Genomic DNA, 24,181 nt, shown 5'->3' on the forward strand with positions numbered 1-24,181 from the left:
GACACGTGACTATTTTGCTTCATTTGTTCAACGTAAAAACAGCCGGCCTCGTTGGTTTAAATGGGTGTTTTAGGTCTTTGTGGCGGTTCCGTTTGGAGCCTTTATGTGACCCACAAAGTTGTTTGCCCTTTCCACACCCGTTAGGTGGCAACTTCATCACTAGCAACAAAAGGTGCAGTGAAAATGATTTGAAGGGAAACAGGCAGATATAACAGAAGCTGAGGGCAATCGATGCAACCAGAGACTCTGATGTCATCGATCGGATCGCTGAATTAAGACTTGACGCACCATCGTACAAATTGGATGAAATGCAAAATATCCAAAGAGCCGATAGACAGATAAAAAGATGCACGTTTCTTTAAACCATTTGCTATAATCATTTTAAATATTGAGTAATTATGAGCTGTTCTAAAATAAGACAAATGTTGAGAATAATTCAGTTGCATTTCAGATCTGATGGTCGTTCAAACTGTTGCTCTACGGTGTTGAATTTAGCTTTTCCAGGAAATGAGCTACATTTGTGTTGAGGTAGATTCTCAGATAAGTTGAAATCCCAAAGTTTGACTCACTATTTTTGTTTCATACACAACAGACTGCCTGGTCGTTTTCTTTCAAAGAGTCATTGGGAAGTTGTGGCCTCAGCAATGACGTCAAACCCTTCTCATCTACGGGAGCTGAGCTTAAGCAGAACAAAACCTGACAGATGCCGGACGTAACTACTGTCTTCTGCAATGATGCATCCAAACTGCAGACTGGAGACGCTCAGGTCAGGAGGCCTCTGTTGGTCTTTTCTAAATTTCTTTACATTTCTGCTTTTCTCTTCATTTTCAGATTTAGAAATGTGTTTTTATTTGCCCCATTTATTCCTTTTCCAGGCTGTGGCGCTGCAGTTTATCAGAGATCAGCTGTGACTCTCTGGCCTAGCGCTGAGGTCCAATCCCTCCCATCTGAGGGTTCTGGACCTGAGTGAGAACCAGCTGAAGGATCCAGCAGTGAAGCTGCTCTGTGGTTTTCTCCAGGATCCTCTCTGTGAGCTGGAGACTCTCAGGTCAGTCAGAGATGATCCAGTACTTTCCCAGGTGTAACTAGTTAGACAATAAATGTTTCCATGTTTGATCTTTGTTATAACGTAGTGTTACAGTTCTCAGAAAAAAGACCACACAGGACAGATTTGCAGTATTAAATTGGTTGTGGAAATCTGTCCCATGTGAGGATGGTCATCAATGACTAGAAAGGAAGTATCAGTTGTAGATTTGTCTTGTTTTATTTTAGGCTGGCCACAAAACCGCCCAAACATTCAGACCAATCAAAAATGGTTCTTCCTGTCTTTTAAAGATCAGAAGGAAAACTAGAAACCCCAAAAAGAAAGCTGCTGCAGTGTGCCATGCCCCTTCTCTCCTGAGAAAAGCCATCCCAAAAAAGAGAAAAGCCCAAGTGTGAAGTGAGCACCCTGTTAAACCTTGGTACCGAAAGCCTGCAGTCATTCTCATCTTAGGTGGCTTCATTCCAGCCAGAAGCCAAAGCTGCCTCCCTCTTAAAAGGGCAGCAGGTCAGTCCACCACAGAAACCTTCATGAAGATCTGAAGCTTTCAGCATCCACAATTGTTGCACCTCACTTCCATTGGAGTCCAAATCAGAAGTCAACAAGTTGATTCTGCACTGATTCTACACAATGCAACCATTTTAAAAAGGTTTCCATGAAGAAGTTTTCACACTTTTTATATAAATCTGTTTGTTCATCGCCTCCTTCTGTTGTAATGATCATTAAAGAAAATGACCTTATTTGAGTTTTCCTCTCCTCACAAATATGACTTTCTATGAACGATGCCAATAAATGCAGCTGCAATCTAAGACAATATGGAAGTATGTGTATATAATCGTAGTGGAAGTAGCTCATAAAATAATACATTTGCTCTTCTCATCGAATCTCTCTATGTTATTAAAGAAAAACCTGCTCTTAGTCAACAACATCTAAGACATCAGCCAAAAATCCTAATTTTCTATACATCTAATATAAAACAGTAGAGAAGACTCTTTCTGCAGAGACACTGGTGGCAGGAATGCAGAAGTATCACCTGCTCAACTTGGAAGGTGGAGCAGAAACCACCAGCTGAGAAGGTCCTCAGCGAGAGGAAGTGGTGGAGAACCATGAAACTTGCTAAGCTCCACCTCAGCTCCAGAGACGGGCTGAGCTGGAGCTGTGGCACCAGGTATCGCCCAGAAGAGCCTCCAACAAACAAGCTCTTCTCTTGGGAGGAGAGGGCTTTGAATCTCAGCTCAGTGTGCTTGTCTCTAGTAGGTGGCAGCTGCACCTTTTCCTGAGGTCCTTGTTGATGCCCTGAGGGGAATTGATGCTCCTGCAATGTTTTCTGGCAGCATTGAGCTTGCAGTGGGGCAATCAAACACACTGTGGGGTGGCTCTCTTTCCTTCTCTCATCTGGAGAACAAGTGACACCAGCTGCCAATCATTGTTGGAGAAATGTGCAGTCAGGGGAACGATGCGTCCAGACTATAGCCACCCTTCCAGCATCCAGCAGTGTCTAAAACCTTTGATTTGGTTTCACCAGAGAGTGTAGGGATTGCAGGGTCGCTGCAGCATCGCCCACAAGCTGTCAGGAGTGGGTCGCTTTGTCCCAACTCCTGACAAGAGTTGAGTGCTATTGAGAAATGTGGTCTCACAAACTTGGAAGGTATTTTGACCCACACACACTTTACATACGGTGTAGATCTTGTCCAACCGCCCTGAAAGAACCCAAAGTAGGAACATACGGCAGATAAGCCGGTGCAGGACCAGAGGTTTGTTGCTTGTAAGCTGTGTTTTGCTCTGGTACATGTTGATTTTTATTTGTCTTCTCTCAAAATAATTGTTATTTTAGACTACGTTACTGCAGTTTATCAGAGACCAGCTGTGATTCTGTGGCCTCAGCTCTGAAGTCCAACCACTCCCATCTGAGGGTTCTGGACCTGAGCGACAACCCGTTGCAGGATTCAGGAGTGAAGCAGCTCTGTTCTGGACTGGAGAGTCCAAACTGTAAACTGGAGATGCTCAGGTCAGTCTTCATGTTTCTACCTATATACCAGCTGCTAAGATGGTGAAGTGAGGCTGTTCTCAACACTGCTGTGATGCACCACATTAAAAAAATTCCTTGTAATATCGTGAATTCAGGTCTGACCCAACTAAGAACTAACGTAGGTTTAGTACTGACGCAGATAACATGCAGACCTGCACCGTATAACCTCATCCTGCATTTTTCAGATTGATTGAGTGCAGGTTATCAGAGATCAGCTGTGGCTCTCTGGCCTCAGTGCTGAGGTCCAATCCCTCCCATCTCAGAGAACTGGACCTGAGTGGAACCGGCTACAGGATTCAGGAGTGAAGCTGCTCTGTGGTTTTCTCCACTTTCCAAACTGCCGACTGGAAACTCTGAGGTAAACACCATTCTCAAAAATGTCCATAATTCCATCCGAGGGTCCTCACACTTTCTGAGTGTGTGTGTTGTGCCCAGTTCCTTCAGGAGGGAGGGCCACACGGGGACCACTTATTCATGATAAATTGATTTAAGGACAATGAAAAAGCCGACAGATGGTAACCAAAATGAGACAAAACTAGGTGAGGGTGCCTGGTAGACACCAGCCAACGAGGAGGGAGATGGTGAGGGAGACAGGAAGTCATCTAAGACAGGTTGTGCCTTTAAAGATGAGCCACAGGTGAGATGGATCTCCATGATGAGATGGGAGGGAAAGAGGTGGGAGATCCTGGGAAGAGTGAGGGCCAGAACAATATATATTCTCCTCTGGAACAGTGCAAAACTGAGAGGTTGGAATTGTGGTAATTACATATTACTATCATTTTTTAAGCTGTAACTAAATTAAATATTTACAGATCATGCCTTTGATTAACCTTTCAGATTAATACTGGTTTCACTTAAAACCTTATAAAAGTTTCCCTTCTTGTATTTAGATTGATGTACTGCAGCTTATCAGAGATCAGCTGTGACTCTCTGGCCTCGGCGCTGAGGTCCAATCCCTCCCATCTCAGAGAACTGGACCTGAGACAGAACCAGCTGCAGGATTCAGGAGTGAAGCTGCTGTCTGATCTCGTAGAGAATCCAGACTATGGGCTGGAGACATTGAGACATGGCTGGTTGTAGCCAGTCAACTCCCGCTCATCTGCTGCATCACTCACTGACCACTGGTGCAGAACATCTGTGGAAACATCTGCCGTCTACTCCCTCCATAGATGAAAAATTCAGTTTTTAAAAAGCGCTGGTGGACTTTCAGGAGATCAGGCGATGGTCGACAAAGCAGAAGCAGCTTCGCCTTGAAGTTATATTAGTTCCTGGTATCACACAATGCATCTTTATAAAGTTCTAAATGGCTCCTCGGCCACTCTTAGAAGCATGGAAACATTCTCTTAATTGTCTCTTCAAATGTCTGTATTATACGTTACTATTTTACATCATGCCTTCAGAATCTTTAGGGTTTAGTATTTACTGTCTCTGTGACATGGAGCATTGGAATATTTCAGCTGCAGCCAGCAAAAACCCATCAGAATGACGGCTATCGGTGGGAACCGCAGGTCATTTGACTTTAGTCAGTCTGTTCAATGTTATAGGATTTATTGCAATCTAATAAAACTATGAATAAATGTGGGAAATAGGAAATAAAAAGAAGCAAATGACCAAATAAAACTCCCATGAATAGTGTAAATTTAAAGATGCCAAGAATGGAATATCATCTTAAATTTAATCAAACATAAAGTGAAAAGGCCTCCTTTAAGTTTACTGCAAAAATAAACACTAAATCAAGAGCGACACACGCCGAAAACGTCTCATTCTCTCTTCTGTCTCCACTCATTCTTTTATATTCTCTTAAGATAATGGGGACGGGGTCGTGTGATATAACAAAAACCTAATTGGGGACTATATTTTTGTTGCAAGAACTTTGGCTCTTCAGAAGTTTCTATGTTGGCTTCCACAGATTGTGCATCCACTAGAAACTCAGTGTTTTTGAGGAACTACCAGGAGTGGCTGGAGTGGAGGCCAATGACGCTATAGCTACATATAGCTACATATAGATCACCGTTATCCTCACCCAAAGACCACCAGTTGGCGCAGCAATACTAAAGATAGGAGGTTGTGGTGGTTGCGCAGACGCGGAGTGATATCACGCACAAACGTGCCCTATGTTCTATATACCGTATGTTGGCGACCAAAGGGCGCACCGTATTAAAAGGTGCAGCCTCAGTTACGGGTGCTATTTCTGTATTTAACACATACATCAGGCGCCCGGATTATAGGGCGCGGCATGGTAAAACACACCGCTACGATAGCTTAAAACATGCATGCTAGCGCGTATTTAGCACTTTTGCAAAAGCCGGCAAGTCGAACAATCGACAACAATGTTTCCAAAATTGAAATTTTCATATTTTTCGTATTTTGTTATTAAGCCCCGGAGGGCTGAAGCAGGACCGCTGTTAAAAATGTATCAGTCCGCGCTTCCAGTTCTGGTGCAACGTCCAGTTCTAAATGTATGAATCCACATATTGACGTTTCAACGTCCCATCAGTAAACGGAGAGATTTGCATATAGTCCCCCTGAGGTGGTGTTTTTAGAGCAGTTCTAGCAACTTTCTCTTTGCCTGATAAGAGGTCCAAACATTATTTCACTTCCCTATAAAATACTCTAAAATTTGCCATTCAAGATCAGATACCACCAGGTATAATTCATCCTCTAAATGTTCACAATTTCTTATTCTGTCAGGCTGTTTTTAAACCTTTGGCAACATCAAATAAAGTACTCAACTGGTATTATGTCAGGCTGGTTTACATCCCATTAAAGAAGCCAGCAGAAATAAAGCGCAACAGTTACACAGACTACGCACAATAATATAGAGGATATAAAAAACAGTGTTGAGATGGGTTTGTGTCACTTTAGTAAAATCAAAGCAGTTTTCTTTATGTGCCAGCAATGAACACAATCTAAGAAGTCTTTGACACTAAACATATGGAGCTCCTATAGAACAAACTAAAGATTTGTTGTTATTAAGATAAAGAAATGCAACATTTCCCCCAGAGAAACGATGGCGATGGAAAAAGCCCTGGCTGTGTGTGTGCATCACAGCAGGCGTGGGTTCTCCTCTCTGGAGTCATGCGGGGCTCCTTTGAAGGGCAGATGAGGAGGTTGGTTACAGATTCCCCTCAGAAAGATGATTACGGTGCCAAAGGTCATCACCGGGGTAACCAGGAAGAGGCAGAGTCGGTCTACTGTACGAGCGATGCCGCTCCAGTTATCCTTCTCCTGTCAGGACCAGACATTTACGCCACTTTTGATCTTTTTAAATCAGACTTTGGGTTGAGGACTCTGTTTGAACCCTCTGAGCTCATTGTCGTCGTTCTTGTTGCGCATGTGTTTAATGATGTAGTGGCTCCATCCACAGCCGGCTTGATCTCTGCCTACAGCTGATGGCTCCTCCCTCTTCTTGTGGTTTCACAGCTCCACACAGACACCAAAGCTCAGAACTCAAATGAAGCTACTTATGCTTCTATATCTCATGTTGTGACGGCTCTGTCGTGCCTCACTGTTGTCGGGGCTGGCTGGAGGAGCAATTCCCTGGCTGACCTGCAGGGGGAGTGCCAAGCGTTTCCAGTCGACCCAGCATGTTCACCTGCTCACCTGTGGCCCATCTGCTTGGGATTGGCTGCCTGACGGCTCAGGTATAAAACCTGTCTGGAGAGCGTCGAGGAGGCCCTCTCGTCCTATCTGGTGTGCTGCAGTGGAGTTCGTCAGCTGAGCCCTGAGCTTGTCACGGCCGCAGGAGTTTGGAGTTTCCCTCTTTGTGACTATTTGGACTTTTTCTGTTTTATATTCCACTGGGTTCTTTAATAATTATTATGTTGGGTTGAAAATCCTCATCGTTGGTCTCCCCATTTGTATGTCATGGCTACCTTGAGCCAAGTATTCGTGACATATGGGGGCTCGTCCGAAGCTGTGAAGTTGGATCGTGGATCGTGCATGTTGGTGGGTACGCTTTGAAGGTAAAGTGGGGAGTACCCGATCATTGAGTACAGCGTGCGTAATACGCTTGGGTAGCTGGTAAGTTATCAGCTGTTTTGTTTTGGGAAGACCGATTTTGAGATTATTGGCAAAAGTCCTTGGTTGAGGGGGTATAAAAAGCAAGTGAAAGCTCTTGATTTGAAAGCTGACTAGGTTGAGATTACGAGTTGTTTAAACAGTAGCGATCTCACTGGAGAGTTCCCTGTGGTAGGCTGTAGTGCGCTTTTGCGCTGTTTGTTATTTTAGTTTGTTGTTTTTGCACTGCGGCCTGGGTGGAAGACACAATCGTGGTTTAAGGTTTCCCGCAGTCTAGGAGGCTTGATTCCATTGGTGCGCGTGTTTAATAATTTCTGCTCTGGGGCTGAGTGCGAAGACTAGGGTTGAGTTTAGAGGGGGACGTGTTAGATACGGGGATCTCTCCGTAGCGCATCTGTAATCTCTTATTGATAGCCTGTGGTTTAATTCTTTGTTTCAGTAGTTTTGTGAACCTATACATAGGCTAAACAATGAATGACTATGATACTCTTATTTCTGCTCCATCAGAAAGGTTATTGAGAGCGCTTACGAGAAACCAACTGTTTGACGTAGTAAACCATTATGGTATTGATTTGTCTATTCCCGAAAGTTCCAAGAAGGAGGAGCTGTGTGAATTTATTTTACAAGCTTTAATGGAGAGCCAAATTTTGCAGGAGACAACCCAACAGGAGGCTGTAGCTCCTAGGATGACTCTGTGGGATGGCTCCGATTTTACATTTGAGCAACGCAAAGAGTTGTTGTTACTGCAGAGAGAGCAGATGATTTTGGAACACGAACAACAAATGCGAAAACAGAAATTGGAGTTACAAGCAAGAGAAAGCGAAAGATTACTGGAGTACGAATGTTTAAAATGTCAGGAAAAAGCAGAGAGCAGCATAGCCTGTTTCAGATGGTCAAGTTCCTTCCTAATTTCAACGAGCGTGACCCTGATGTGTTTTTTTCTCTTTTCGAACATGTTCTCGCTGATCGAGGCTGGACTGATATTGATCGAGTGCTGCTGCTCCAAAAGGTCCTGGTAGGTAAAGGGCAGGAGGCATTCGTGGCGTTGTCTCCATCTGAGAAGCTGTCCTACCAGTGCGTAAAAGCATATGAGCTCATACTAGAGCATTACCGTCAGAGGTTTCCAACATGGAAAAAAACGGAGAAACAACTCATGTTGATGTGGCAAGAGAACTTATTAGTTTATGTAATCGATTGGTGTACAGCTGTGGGCGTAAAAACATTCCAGGAGCTTTTTGATCTGGTCGTTCTGGAACAGTTTAAAAACATTGTGCCTGAGCGAATCGCAACATACATAAATGAACATCAAATTAAAACTGCAGCGCAAGCGGCTGTATTAGCTGATGAGTTTATTTTGACTCACAAATCTTTTCGGGATACGTCACAGCGCAATTATGTGCGTCGGGAGCGCACTGAGAATGAGTTTGGTAGAAGGCTTGATGGAGCGTCTCCGGTAAAATCAGGCTTTAAAAATACATCATGGCAGCGGCTGCTGAAACAGACAATAAGTGTCGTTATTGCTATGAAGTCGGACATTGGAAAAGGGATTGTCCTGTCCTTAACTCTCGCATTCGGAATTCCAATAGGCTTCGTTTTCCTAAGCCTGTGGGGTGCACTGTTTCTCTCCAAAGCAAGCGCGCTGCCAAGGCAGTGTTGCCCTCCGACGACCGGGAGGCTTTGGATAAAAATGATTATTCTCCATTCATCACGCAAGGCACCGTGTCTTTAGTTGGCGATACCAAAAAAGTTAGGGTGAACATTTTGAGGGACACAGGCTCTGGAACAACCCTCATTCGGGAGGATGTGTTAAATTTTTCTGATGTGTCTGATACTGCTGCAAGAGTCTTAATTCGTGGCATTGACTTGCAACCATTTTCTGCTCCATTGCACAAAATAGAATTAACGTCGGGCTTGGTCAATGGAACGGTGGTGATGGCGGTGCATAAAGATCTGCCGGTGGAGGGGGTGGATATATTGTTGGGAATAATTTGGCAGGCGGAAGAGTTTGGCCTGAGTCTCCACCACCTCCCGTTGTTAATGTGACTCCAAGTTCTTCCCTCGATTTGATGAGTGCGCGCAAGAATTTCCTTCAGTTTTTACGAGCTGTGCGCTGACGTGCGCAAAGGCTAAGATAGAAGCGGAGCGCAAACCTCCTCGAAAGGAGCCCATCGCTTTTGTGCCAGTCCTTCCGCCATCTCTACATCGTGATGACGTAGTTGCCGCGCAAAAAGAGACGCTAGCCTCTCCGAATTGTGGGCGAGCGTTACAGGTGAAGGGAGCAGTGAGAGTGCTTAGAGAGTCCAGAATGGCCTATTGCTGCGTGAGTGGTCGCCACCTGCACACCGTGATGTGGCAGGTCCGGTAATGCAGGTGGCGGTTCCAAGAAAGCTACGCGATTTGGTCTTGAAAACAGCACATGGTGATGTGGCAGGTCACTTTGGCGTAAATAAAACATATTTGCGTATTCTGGAGCATTTTTACTGGCCAAAATTAAGCGTGATGTGTCTGCATTTATTAAGTCCTGTCATATTTGTCAGATTGCAGGCAAACCAAATGAGAAAATTAAACCTGCGCCCCTTCAGCCTATTCAACCGGTTGAGAAACCATTTCATTATTTAGTTATCGACTGTGTTGGGCCTTTGCCTCCGTCCAAATCAGGCAATGCCTATCTGTTCACTGTAATGTGCCAAACGACACGCTATTCTGCAGCGTATCCAATGAGGTCTATCACCACAAAATCCATTTTTAAAGCTTTGTCTCATTTTATTTCAGATTTTGGTATACCCAAAATAGTCCAGAGTGACAAAGGTTCCAATTTTATGTCGAAGGCCTTTTGAGGCATTGAAAAAGGTACAGGTTAAGCATAATATAAGCAGTGCTTATCACCCCCAAAGCCAAGGCGTATTGGAGCGTTCATGCGTCTCTCAAATCACTATTAAAAGCCTATAGCCTTGAGTTAAAGGGAGGTTGGGAAGAGGGACTCCCGTGGTTAATGCTGGCGGCGAGGGGAGTGGTCCAGGAAAGCACAGGGTTTAGTCCTAACGAACTTGTATTTGGACATAAAGTGCATGACCAAATGTCAGTTTTGATGGGTGATTTGGATCCATCGGAACAACCAGGCGATGTGGCGGATTATGTCTCTGGGTTTCGGAGGAAATCCCTCTTTGTGACTATTTGGACTATTTCTGTTTTATATTCCACTGGGTTCTTTAATAAATATTATGTTGGGTTGAAAATCCTCATCGTTGGTCTCCCCATTTGTATGTCATGGCTACCTTGAGCCAAGTATTCGTGACACATGTGTTTAAATGTTTCTGGAAACGTCCTGGCAGCGTGTGTGACTCGGGTCACCAGTCCGTGTCTCCCAGACTGTTTCTCAAACATCAGCTCACTGCGGGACTTCACACTGTCGTACTCCTCAGCCGAGGCAATGTAGCCCACTGAGCTGGATCGCCGCACGGTAACGCTCCATCCCAGTACGGCTCTGCCTCAGCAGGCGGGACATGTGCAAGATGCGGGGGGTAATCGCTGGAGGAAGAGCTGGCAGAAAAAGTGTGTGTGGTTGTGTGTGTGTTGTGTGTGTGGTGTGGTGTGTGTGTGTGTGTGTGTGTGTGTGTGTGTGTGTGTGTGTGGTGTGTGTGTGTGTGTGGTGTGTGTGCGCCCCCCAAATCTCCAGTTTTTAGATGGTGGCTCAACCAGATGTTGTCCTGATGTGACCCAGAGGAACTTTTGGGCTTCTTCCCCTGGTGGAACAGCCGATGTTCTTGTACGAAGCTCCCCAAACCAAGACGTATCCGAAGCGGGTTCGTCTGGTCCGGGTTCCCGGCGGTCCGTTATCGAGACCCGATGAGGCCGAACAGGTCGCAGCATTTGTGCTTTTGCCTTTATTTGAGCAGCTTGTCCCGGTTTTCAGAGGGCGCGGAGCTTTGCTCTGTTTGGAATTTAACGTGTCCCGCACCCCCCCGAGGGATCACGATCATGGGCTTTTAGCGAAATGAGATCCCAAAGTTTAGCTGCGTGCCCGTCTTAACACCGTCTGGTGGTCGGGTTCCGTTATTGGAGCCCTGATCTGAGGGGAGAGGGTTTAATCAAATAAGAGTGAATAAATAACAACGGGGACTGAGGAATTAGCTTCTAACATTAGCATTTTAAGGCAAATATTAAAGCAGCCATTCATATAATTCAGGTCAAACCTGTTAGCGGAGAGGCTCATGGCTTCCAGAAACGGCATTAAGTCCGCAGACGAATTTCCAAAACTCAGCTAACGACATTAAAGTAAAACTCGAAGAAACTGAGATTCAATTCGCTGTGATCACATTTCTGGCAGGGGAGCGACCCGGAGAACAGCGGGATATTTCAAATGCGGAGTTCATTTCTAATCCTGAAACCTCAAACATTCTGACCCACCTGAGCGCAGAACCGGTCCCAGCATCTCCATCACGTCCGATGACGCCGCGGCGCCAAAGACGGCGCTAACACGCCGGGGGCCCGCTGCAGCGCGGGACATAAATCTCGGAGCGTTCTCGTATCCAGATGGATGGATTTGAGGGTTGGAATGAAATGAAAGAAAATGAGGGGGGGAGGGTGTTTTGGAGAAGGGAGATGGGATGAGATTCTTGACAGATGTTCCAGATGAGCCGGAGATGGGAACAAATGTGAGATTATTTCACAGATGGATGAAAACGCGACTTTTTATTCCTTTGTTTTTAATCCAGATCAGCTTTTTTTTGGCGCCCTCCTTTTTATTTTCCCTCAGTAGCCGGAACTGTAGCATACAGCACGCCGATTAGCATGCAGCGCGGCGCAGCCTCATTAGCTTGTCAAACCAAATTACAGGTGCGATACACCGGGTGAATCATTCATCGCGCCGCTCTCCTCTTTGTTTCGCCGCCGCCATATTGGAGATTCGTCCAATCGATTTAATTGCGGGTGATTGTCGGAGTCGATCCGGCGGCTCCTTACAATCACCGCTGACGATCGACGGCCGTTGCCTTCCATTCTCCTGCTGTCACGCTAAAGGAATATCGACGCTAGCTACACCAACACCAACACTTTTTTTAAAAAAAATTTCCACCAGAGACCTGTAAAAAGTTTCTAATTTAGTTTGTCGGGTTTGTTCTAGCTTCCGGCGCGGTTGCGTTTTATTACCCAGCGATCGGCGAGGCGATGGTCGCCGTGGCGACCACAGAGACATGACTTGCCGCCTCATTAAAAGTGAAATTATGACGTAGAATTTGAATATTGTAGCGCTGCGGTTATCCAAACGCTAATCCTCAACCTTTTGAGCTCGAACTAAAAAATCTGCTGCGATGTCAGAAGAAATCAGTGAAGCTAATCTAATTAGCCTTCCTCCTGTTTTAGCGCCAGGAAGAAGGGATCGTGCTTGGCTCGCTCGAATCGTTAGCTCGTTACCAGCTAGCGTGTTTCCTGCATTTTCTCTTCCTGGGTCAGTGATCGCGATCAACGGAGCCAGATCAGATTTTAAAAATTAGAGGTGACGCTACGTGTTTCCAGAAGCTGTGATTGGAAAAGCCGGTGCTATCAGCGACACTCATGGGGCGATTTACTTGCTGCTGCATGTGCAAATCCTCATTAGATTCTGTAATAAAGGCGAACTTTGATGCTGCGCGGCTACCTCGCGGCTACCTCGCGGCTACCTCGCGCCGCGCTCTGCCTGAATTCTCCTGCAGCTTGCTGACAGGCTGCTAATCCTCTCCTCTCATATCGGCTTCTCCTGAAATCGCGGCTTAGTTTCCATCAAGCCTGGGCCTCTTGACGCTAATGAAGTTGGCATTTCCGGAGCCGCGCTAGTGTCGAAAATGTTGCCATTTGCTAGATCTTAAAATCTCTACCTTTGATCTATTTTGCTCTTTGCTCATTAGTTTCGAACGTCTTTACTACTGTGGAAAAGCCATAAAATGTTTTTTTCCCGACCTGGATGCGAGAGTGTGAGAGTGCGTCCGGCGCTCTGAGAGTCCGAGGTCACTTCTGTTCGTGAGTATGTTTCCTCCTCTCCGCGAACAGGCGTGTTTAGACGCTAACCTGGAAACAGGGGACTAGCTCCATTAGCTGTGGTGGCTGCGGTTTGTGGCAGCAGCTCACGGAGGGTCAGCGGGTGTTTATCAGATCAGGATGCCTCTGGGACACGCTTTGTTGTCTATAGGAAGCTCCCAGAAGGTAATGGGAACGTTCCAGGCTAGCTGTTAGCCTGCACATTCTGCAGTCAGTGTACAAACTCCAGCATAGTAACGCTCTACGCAGTTACCCTCAGAGGTGGTGTCACATCCACTCCTTCACTCCCCTCACTCCCTCAAACATGCCCCCCCACCACCACCCCCCAACCTTAGCGCTGCTCTTAGATAATGACACTCAGCGCGGACGCTAAATTATCCGTGCATTTGTAGCCGGGGTGCTGGGTGTCGGCCAGCACCTCTGCCGCACCGCTGAGCAGTGGCAACGGCCCCGGTTCTGCTGAGAAACGGCCCGGCTGCAGGCGGCCGTGCGCTGGTGCTCGCCGGGACTCCCACCGACGCGGCGCGGCCCTTTAGCCCAGGGGTACAGCTCCGAATGCAGCTATTAGAGCTGCCTGGAAGATTTCATGAGCTTGTTACGTTCAAGTGTTCAGCACGCACACACACACACACACACACACACACCATCCTTCAGAAGAGCAGTTCAGGTACCTGATTAGCCTGAGGGAACATCACAATAAATCCCATAATCATATCATCTCTTTGACCAGGCTAGGTACGTCTTTGCATGTGCTTTAGCATGCTAGTGATGCTAACCGGCCAATCGCGGTCTGTTGGATGGAGCTTTGATGTCTCCCAGACACAATAAGCAGATTTCCAGGACTGGAATCAGCGCCTGTCCTCCGGTTGGTTTGAGTCGTTAATGGAATCAAAAACACCAGGAGTTCCGCTGCCGACAGCCTGGACACCCGGACGCTTTCCTGGCTCCTCCAGCCCGCCGCTCTGTCGACTCGGCGGGCTGGAATGAGCAACAATGAGCCGTGGACGCCCCGGGAGCCCAGTTAGCGTTTTGATTTATCGTCATCCACTGCTGGCCGGCGCCGAGTCGCCGCCCGATATCTCGCACTTCTCGTCACGCCGCCGGACGCCCGTCGGCCGGAGCGGTTTCCTGCTAATAAACGGGCAGCTACGGCTAACTGCGGCGTCTCCATCCTGAGTCAAAACAATACAGAATTATAGTAAAATGTTCTCATCACAGACGCCGCCATATCGATAATATTTCTTCTCTTCCATTAGACGTGTGGTTTCTGCCGGCGGGCGGCGGCGCTCCGACCCCCCCGCTGACAGATGGAGGCCACTTCCTCCTCCGGCTTTAGACATTATTGCCGTGCAGAAAACACAGACGTATTTCACTTATTCATGGCGCCGGCGGCCGCCGCCGCTCCCTCCAGGCTGACACCAGTCAGTCAGATTCCGGATCCCCGGAGAGGATCTGCTGCAGGGGAAAAAAAGGGAAAAAAAGGGAAACGTGGGTTTGTCCCTGGCTTCAGCTTCCTTAAGGCTTAATCCCATTAATAATTCCTAAACTTCCAGGGGTTTTGAGCGCTAGCGGCTGGACGGATGCTTCTATTTTGTCTTGGCTGGAATAAAGGGCGACTCTTCCCGAACCTTCTCTGTTCCTGCCTTTTATGATTACTCCTCCAGCACAGAGGAAGCCCTGGCAAGGACTGAAGACGCCTTATCGGACCGTCCTCTCGGCCTCCGTGAAGCTTTCCTTCCCGTTCCGAGGCAGCTCTCTCTGTGAGCCGGCATCTCTGGACCCTCGATAATCGTCAGAAACCTTCACACCTCTTCCGGCTCCGCCACCGACAGCCGGAGCTTTTCGGGACAGTTTTTCCACTTTCTGACCTCGACGTGACCCGATTTCCTTCCTGAGCTCAAGTTCTTGTGACTTTAATTGTAACTTAATAAGCTAGCAAAGCTCCAGCTCCAGGAAAACAGCTAATTAGCTTTCATGTATTTTATGCTGTTGGTTTTTTTTGTTTTTTTTCTTCTTTGATTTTTCTTCTTCAAGATGAGAAAGAACGACGTCAACATGAAAGGAATGATAAATGAACGGGTTTAATCCATAAGTTTACACTTAATAGCCTAAGACAAACACTCGCTCCAGCTGATATTTGTTAGCAAATGAGGTGGAGGGGAGGCGATCTCTGCCGCTGCGCTGCTAGCTGCCACAGATTATGAGCGTTGTGTAGCATCGCACTCACCAAAAGTAGCATCGGCGGCGGTCAGATATGGTGTAGTGACACTTGCCTTCCTCTAGGGGGAGATAGGTGCCGCCTCGGGCCTGTTTCTACAGGTCAGGCCCACAGGGGTGGACCTGTAAACCGGTCCTGGTTCTGGTGTTCAGCACCACGGACAGAGACCATCAGCAGAAAGGAGATTCTGTCGTGTCGAAGCAGCAGCAGCCTTCAGCGTTAGCATAAAGGAACGCTGAATCGTGAGTGTTTTCCTTCGGAAGGTGACGGATTTTCTATCTCTGACGATCTCGCCGCTGTTGTGGAGGGTTAAAACGGGTCAGCCCAACCTGGCTGCTGTGAAAGAGCTGAGCTGAGATGTTTGGATGTGAGAGCTTCACTTTAGCGTCGACGTTTATCCTTCACATCACCACGTAGAAAACGCGCTCTGCAGCGCTCCTTTAGCTTCACAGTTACGCAGAAAGACAACGTGTGCTTCAAAGAGCAGCGCGACGGTAAAATGACCCGTCATTTTGTTGGGAATGGAAACGTAAAGAAGTCCTGGTCTGCTGAAATTGTCCCGTAAAGTCACAAATTCAGCTGTTTTGGACGAAACCAAAGGTTCAGATTTGCAGCAACGCTCTTCTTTTCCTTCAGTTTTGGATGAAATTCCAACATTCTACCGCAGCAACGGCAAATGCCGACCAATCATGTGGCTAATGTAGCAATTTCTGGGCGGTATTAGCAGCAGTGAGCAGCGTTATTAGCTTGTGTCGGGGTTGCCGCGGTGACAGATGTTTGTGTTGGATCAGCTCTGCTGATTTCTACCATGTTTACTCTTTACCTTTATTGGCAGCAAAAGAAAGTGCAAAGCAGCTCCGGAGTGGTTCCCGCAGAATAAAGGTGCATTTAAAGCGCTGCCATATTAAGAAAAGGACCCTGGAGCGTGAGCAGCTCTGCTCAGGCTGGTATTTGCTGAATGAACGAGTCATTTGGCGCCGCTATAATGCTGCTGCTTGCTCTAAATTGTGCCCCCTGTTCTAAGTGAACGTTGTTGCCAATGATCTGTTCTGTCTGTTTGCTCTTTGTTTACTTCCTCGGCTTAAACGCCGGAGGAACGTGGCTCGTCTTCATCCCCCACAGGGACAGGGGGTGTCCAGTGATCCCCCGCCTGAGGTGAAGACGACACGCTTGGAAATGGTCTCTGGCGTGAGATTAAAGTGGGACAGTCGGCCTGCGGCGGTTTAATAGTCCCCTCTGGGACGTGTGCTGGTTTACTGTTGGACTAGAGACATTTGGTGCAGACCACCTCCATTTTCAGAGCCGAGGTGGCCCCCGCCGCAGCTGAAGAGGGGCTTCAGAGAGCAGGAGGACTCTGTCCATCAGTCACGCAGCAACTGTCCCCGTTAGAGACCAGGTCTGATGAAGCATCTCCGGGGAGGAGATGTGGGTTTGACGGCGGACGTGTTGAAACTAGACTCACGCTAGCAGTTAAGGGACCACGTGGAGGCACAATCACGTCAAATGTCGTGAACTCCTGGCTTCGTCTTGACTTTACGTGTCAACTGCCCTCTTAGAGATGCAAAAGGGTGAATGAATACGGTGTCCAGACACGAGCCTTTTCGAACCCGTTCGTTTCCCGTCAAAATACCTTTAAACCCGCCGTACGTGCGCGTCGCACTGGGCGGGTATTTATATTGCCCCCCCCCCTTTAAAGAGGCGCAGCGGGGCGACGCGGCGGCGGCGGCGGCGGCGCAGGCGGCGGTGTGGGGGGTTCCGGATACTCGCTTTCTCACTCCGCGAGCTTCCAGCATCAGCTGTTCGACGCCGCGCGCCATTGCATGGAAGTGGGATCCGGATGAGTCTGACAGAACTGGGCGGCATGACATCTAGGAGAAAAGGCACCGCTTGTCCCGGCTCGCATCGCCGCCACCCACTGTCTTTTGAGCCACATTCCCATTTCTCTCGCCACATTTTACTCCCGCTCGGTGAGCACATTTCCAACAGCAGATTTTTTTTTGCTCTTTTCTATTGCCCACCCCTCCTCTCTCTTTCCTCCCCCTCCGCCTTTTTTTCCTCCTTTTTTCCCATTTTTTCCTCCTTTTGCTGGTGTTTGAATTTGAGTATTGCCGCGGTGCTTCGGAGCGCCCCCCCCCCCCATCCAGGCTTCAAGTTTCCAGCATGCAGTTGTTCTGGTCCCGGGGCAGACGCGCTCTCACTTGCACTTTTGTTCCGATCGAGCAGCTTTTGTCAGTATTGAGATTTTTCACGCGTTGATTGGTGGTTTTGAGACATTTTCCCCACATTTTTGTTCCTTTTTTGTTGTTGTGGTTGCTTTGGTTTGCATTTTGCAGTGTTGCTTGTTTGCCTTCGAGTTTTGTGATTTTGGGTCGACCTCACCGATCCAGACCTTTGCTTTGACTTTCTTTCCTCTTTTCTTTATCTGAAGGAATCATTTTTAACCTGGTACTTTTCTTGCAGCTCGCAGGTTTGTCGTTTCTATTTTTATTTTGTTTTTTTTTTGTGTGTGTTTCACCTTTTTCGGTTTGCTTGTACTTTTGCTGGCAGTGTCGAGTCTCTTTTTTTTCCTTTTTACGGATGTTATTTTTCCTCTAGATGATGCTGGGTGGACGAGGGCAGTTTTGATTCTTGGGGTTTTTTTTGTTTTCTGTGTCACCGAGGATGAACAGACATTTCCCCACTCGCAGGTATCTGGAACGAGTTCATGATTGACACCTTCATGTCTCTAATAAAGGTGATAAACGTGCACCTGTGGCTGTTATTTCGCAGGACTGGCACAAACGCTTCATCAAGCCTTCTTTATCAATGTTATCTGAAGGTTATCTGATCGGATCGATCTCTGCGTGACGCGACATGGCCGGTTCCAGACGCGGCTTGTGTGTTTTTATATTTCGGATGGTTGGTATTTTCCCGTCCTCCTCCTCCTCCTCCGCCCCTCTCCTCCTCCTCCACGCCGCAGCTGAGGACCTGATGTAGCTGCAGGATGCGCCGCGCTCTCCGGCACCATCCAAACGCTGCCGGACGCGGCCGCCGCGTTTCCGCCCGCGGTGAGAACGCGCGTCCTGCGCGGCGGTGCGCCTCCATCCCGCAGCTGGCCCCGGCTCCAATTGGCTGAGTCAGGCTCGCTTCTCGCGATGGTCACATGAGAGGAGAGGCGAGCTGACAGGGTTTAGAAAGTGGCCTAAGTGGTGCAAAGCTAAAATGTGACGCGCAGGGGGGTTTGGGGGCCGCGTCCCCCTTTCTGGCTGTTCCTGGCGCTGGCTCCAGATGAACCACATTTTGCTGCAGTAGCACGATCAAATCCCAGAGTGACCACCCACCCGGAATAAGGCTGCTAAGTCATTAAACAGGCGGACAGGATTCAGCCTTTCAATGTGCAGCAATTCAATATTGGTAAGAAACTGATTCTGGCAATTAGGACGGTACATCCCATCATGTATCGGGGAGCTGCTAGTGGGCATCGAGTTCCCTGAATGCAGATAAAAAGCCACAGGGGGCAGTTTTTAGGCTCAGTGATAAGGAAGAGCTTTGGGGAGGTGAGAGGATAAAAAGCTATCTGTTCAGGGCAGGAAGAGGCCTGGACTCTTCCAAAACTTTCCAAAACTTCTTCAAGGCATCGAGCTTTGCTCCTGTTGACGTGCAGATGAGCCATCTGTTGCTAATGCTAATGCACACCTTCCCACCCTGGGACGTGCCTCACGCTCCTGCTAGCGTTGCTGCTGACCAGTATGACGGCTTCCGATAGGTCCTGCGGCGCCGCGTCCCCCCTCCGGTCGGATCTGTCCCATATCTGAGGCAGACCTGCTCAGGAGGCCCGCAGAGGAATACGATCACTCGTGAATGGATACAGCCCTGATAGCATGAATAAAACATCATGCAGATGCAGCCGGCATCACTCAGTGTTGGCTGGAACTTGTGAGGCAGGCGTGTGTGGCGCTACACGTGTGCTTGAACATTAGCGTGTGTGTGTTGGGGCATGTGTAATGGGATCGTTGCTGCCATTAAGTTTAAAGTGTCATTGTTTTTGAACCACACAGCGTGCCAGCGAAGCTAAATTTAACGTTTTATTGGCGTTAGCGTGATTTATTTGACCCAGTAACGCGGCTATAAACGTCCCCGACCGGTGTTTGGGCCCAGATGTTATTCCTGGTGTTGTTTGAAGAGCAGTTTAGGGTTCCACAGTAAAGGTTCTTTAATGACTGAACATTAAATGAAGCTGTAGCTCCTCCTCCATCAAGCTGCAGGGGTGGGGGAGGGGCGGCGCTCTGGTTTGGGAGGCAATTAAGACGTTCTTCCAGCAGATAAAGAAAGAGGAGTTAATTACAGAATGAATGATGATGAGATTGCTACCATGCTTTCCATAATAGCGGGATCACAAATAAATAAGCCGATGTAAATCGCGCTATCCATGCGCCATATTTACTCCAAATCCCATTTAGCTGTCCTTAATGAGCCACGACACTTTGGCTTCCTGATAAATAATGCTGTGTTTACCAACAAAGAGCACTTCCTGGAATTGAAGTGGATCAATTCCACAATGGATGCGGATTGAATGATGGATTTATTCCGTTTGTTAATCTAAATAAGGAGGCGCGAGCGTACGGGCAGCAAGAGAGGCCGCTTGAACTCGGAAGAGACGCAGAACGCCACCCCACGCGTGCACGTGGGGGTGCACGTGGGGTATTACTCGTGCTCGCTGTCCCCTCTCACAGATAAACAGGGAACCTTTGGCACGGCGGGCGCGACAGGAAGGAGCAGCGAGTGCTTCCCTGTGCTTCACGCGGATCCCGTTCGGGTTCACCTTGACGTCCGCAGGGTGCGTCCTGGGCGTTGATTTGGCGAGTGCATATTCACCGCGGCTCCTCCCTTTTCACAAACCATCCACTCTGAGCCGTTTTTTCTGAAGCCTGCACGGCCGCAGACCTGCTGAATAGAAATATGGCAGGGCGAGGAGAAGAAAGAAGCTGCTGCACTTCATAAGGCAGGATGACAGGCCCTTCGCCCCGGCCGGCCCTGGAGGGATCCCTTAAGCTTCAACGGGGAAACTCTTTAAGAATCTGCAGCTAGCATCAGCGGCGGGAGGGAAGTGAGGTGTACCCTAACCCTAACCCACACCAGTCTAACAATTATAATTAATAATCAGTCTAACACCACGTAGTCTTTTATTCACCAGATGAATAAAAATGCATCCATTCATCATTCCCAACAGGTGGTGTTTGATTAGAAACTCTTTCTGACCTCTGGTGCTCTGAAACATCTCCGCTTCCATTTTCAGCTGTTTTTATTCTCAATAACATCAAATCATCCATCCATCCAAATCGTGGTCCTGTTGGACCACCAAAGGACAAACACTTTCCATTTAGCACGGACAAAAAAAACCCAAATCCTGTTTAGCAATGAAGCTGTGGGGAGAGTTTGAGGAGCGTTTCTGAGGAACACGCTGCCATATTGGGTCCAAGCTGCTGGGGTTTTGTTGTTTCCAGGTGAATCGGTGGGCAGCGGCGTTACCGCCTGTCTCTGCCCCCCCCCCTCTCCCCCGTGGTCGTGGTCACGCCGGGCATCTTTACTGGTCCCGTTTTAAACAGGTTCTGTTGGGAACAGGTGTTCTCCAGAACTGTATTCCAGGCTGCTGTGCTGAAGGGCTGTTTTCAGTAGCAATAGAGCCAGAGTGTGCCTGCTCCATATGAACCCCCCCAGGCCGTGCTTTCCTCCTGGCTGAGCCATAATCAGCTCTGGATGGACTGGTTCACGCTTGGACTGAGTCAAGATTTGATAGCTTGACTGATTCTTACAGTTTTTGATCAAACCCCCATCTGCTGATTCCAGGAGATCTTTAAAGGATCTCAGAGCTTCAGATTTATGAAGCCTGCTCAGCCCCCGGCAGCGCTGATGAAACCATTTCATTCCTTCAAAAAAGCAGAACATGAAGCTCCAGAAAAGGTTTTTGTATGAAGTTTCCAACAGAATGAGGACAAGTGGGTAAAAGCGCCACTTTAAAGCCTCCAGGCCTCAGAAAACATCCACCTTTAGGATGCCTGACTTTAGAGGATCGTCGGTTCGCTCCGAGCACAAGAACAAACATGTTTAACCTCAGTCCAAGAACATCTGACCTGAAATGATCAAAAACCTTCAGCGTAAAAAGATGGTGGAGAGAAAGCTGCTGGGAGGTTCTCAGAAGAGAAGTGGCATTAAAGCCAGCTGGAAGAGTCCAGCCTGCTTCCTGCTCCTCCAAACAGGCGTCTCCACACCAACACTGAGGAACACGGGCTTCTGTTCTTCCTTCTTCTCTTCTGACTATTGTGTGTTTGATGAATGCAGCATCCACTCACTGCCCCCCCCCCTCATTTACACTGCTCCTGGTTTCACAATGCTCCTCAGACAGATGCAACCAGAGACACTGATGCCGTCAGACAATAAACCTGAGTGTTGTTGTGTCCGGTTATTAACATGTTCCATGCTTTTCCTTCTGCAACAGTTCATCACACCTGCTCAGGGAAACCTCGGTGTAAAGGAGGTGAAGCCGTGCCTCAGTGACTCTACTTTGCTGTTTTAGAAACTAACAGTTATTAGATGAATATACAGTGTGCACATATGTGCACACGTGTGTATAAACACTTAATACACGCGTGTGCGTGGATGTAGACTTTTTAGTACTTTGGGTTCATAGACTTTTTAGTATTTCGCAGATACGTGTCTGTATATAAACCAGATCCTCCTGTAATAAAGAACTAAAGGCTGACTGTTGTCACGTGACCCGTCTCCGTCTGTGTCCGATGATGGAACCTGCCTGGAACATCTGGTCCACAGAAAAAGCAAAACAGCTCACAGAACTGGTCCAGTTTAGACCCAAAAATGACAATAAATAATGAAAATGTGTGACACAATAGAAAATGGATGAACTTTCTATTGGCCATTGACAGTTTCACTGATCGTCATCAGAATTCATCAGAAATATTCAAACCAACAAACTACACACAGAACCGCAAAGTTTAGAGCTTAAAGGGAGCGACAGGTGACGATTTAAAGCTCAACGCAGCTGAAGAAGTTCCAAAAAGGAGAAATATCACGTGGTGCTTTACCGCCACCCGGTGGACACGCGTGGAACTGTAGACAATAGTTAAACGCGCTCCGACTCATTCTGACCTCTGCTGCTCCTCCTGGACTCCAGGGCTGCAGAAATATGCTGCTTTTACAAGTCTTTCTAAATCTGTCAAGCATCATAAATCTTATTTATTTAACCAGGTTGAATAATGGCAGAGAATGGTGTCCAAAAAGCATCTTTATTTTTGTTGGCGCTTGTGGCGCAGTCATTGCAAGGAATAACTTGCGTTATTAGTATTCTCGACGCAGGAAGAAAGATCACACCTATCACTCGGCCATTATTGGACCGGAACTAACACGAAACTTTATTGACAAATCCACATTTATACAGAACAGTGCACTGACGTATGAGATCACATGTCAACACCCCCACTTGATCTAGCTTTACACACCGAACAGATATTTCACAAATTTCTGCATCTTGAACTTTGTCATCGGTTTGGTCATGATATCGGCGACCATATTCTCTGTGGGACAATATTTGATTGTTATCTTTCCATCACTTAGAGCTGAGCGAACAAAATGATAACGAATGTCAATATGTTTGCTCCTTTGACGGCTCACTGGATCTTTGGAAAGAGCAATTGTTCCTTGGTTGTCTACAAAGATGGTAACTGGTGTCAACATACACTCATTTCCTATTTCACTCATTAACTGTATCAGATACAGACTCTCCTGTGTGGTTGCAGCCAACGCCACATATTCAGCCTCACATGTTGATAAGGCAACAGTCACCTGTTTCTTAGATTTCCATGAAATAGGCGGTCCGCTGTCAGTTAAGCTCACACAAAACCCTGTGGTGCTTCTCCTGTCACTCAAATCGGCTCCCCAATCAGAGTCGCTGTAGGCAATGATCTTTAGGTTTGTCTTCGATTTTCCATAACAAAGTTTGTGATCCATTGTTCCCTTCAAATATCTCAGTACATGTTTGGCAGTTAGCCAGTGTTTTTCATTTGGTTCAGACAAATGCTGTGATAATCTGCTCACTATCCAACATAAGTCAGGTCTTGTACATGTCATTATGTAAATAAGGCTTCCCGTCAATTCACGGTACATCCTTGCATCAACTGGATCAGCTTCACTGTGATGATCGAGCTTTTGTTCACATGGTGTAGGCCTTAATTTACAGTCAGACATTCCAAATTTTTCCAGTACCTTACTGATATATTTGCTCTGGCTCATTTTTATAACTCCTTCACCCTGTTCAAAGTCAATGCCTAAAAAATGTCTTATTTTTCCGAGGTCTTTCATTTTGAATTTTGCAGCAAGTGTTCTTGGTATCGGATAGTAATTCATCATTAGTTGCAGCAATAATAAGGTCATCGACCCATATTATTAATATTGCTCTCTCTTTTCCTGCTTGCTTAGTGTACACACAATGGTCGGCTGGATATTGCACAAAACCATTTTTCCATAGGTGGTTACTTAGCGTCAGGTTCCAATTCCTACCGGATTGCTTCAAGCCATACAGTGATTTGTTCAGTTTACACACGAGTTTTTCACCAATGTCTGAGCGTTGCTCAAAACCTTCGGGTTGTTCAATATACAGTTCACAATCGATAGGAGCATGTAGATATGCTGTCTTGACGTCCATCTGATGTACATTAAGATCATGTTGTGCTGCCACTTGCATCAAAGCACGAATCGAAGTCAGATTTGCTGTTGGAGAGAAAGTTTCCTTGTAATCTACTCTCATCACTTGGTTATAACCTTTAGCAACATATCTTGCTTTGTAGGTCTTTGTTTCATCAGCACTATT

General features: G+C 47.2%; 1 long non-coding RNA gene across 1 annotated transcript; it reads left to right on the plus strand.

Annotated features, from left to right (window-relative positions):
* Positions 1–17,356: 17,356 nt before the first annotated feature.
* Positions 17,357–18,067, plus strand: LOC130521169 (uncharacterized). The gene is made up of 2 exons (XR_008949206.1): positions 17,357–17,788; positions 17,917–18,067. It is a non-coding gene; the product is annotated as an uncharacterized LOC130521169 (long non-coding RNA).
* The last annotated feature ends 6,114 nt before the right edge of the window (positions 18,068–24,181 follow it).

This window comes from Takifugu flavidus, unplaced genomic scaffold (assembly GCF_003711565.1).
Source record: "Takifugu flavidus isolate HTHZ2018 unplaced genomic scaffold, ASM371156v2 ctg755, whole genome shotgun sequence".
NCBI classification, from domain to species: domain Eukaryota; kingdom Metazoa; phylum Chordata; class Actinopteri; order Tetraodontiformes; family Tetraodontidae; genus Takifugu; species Takifugu flavidus.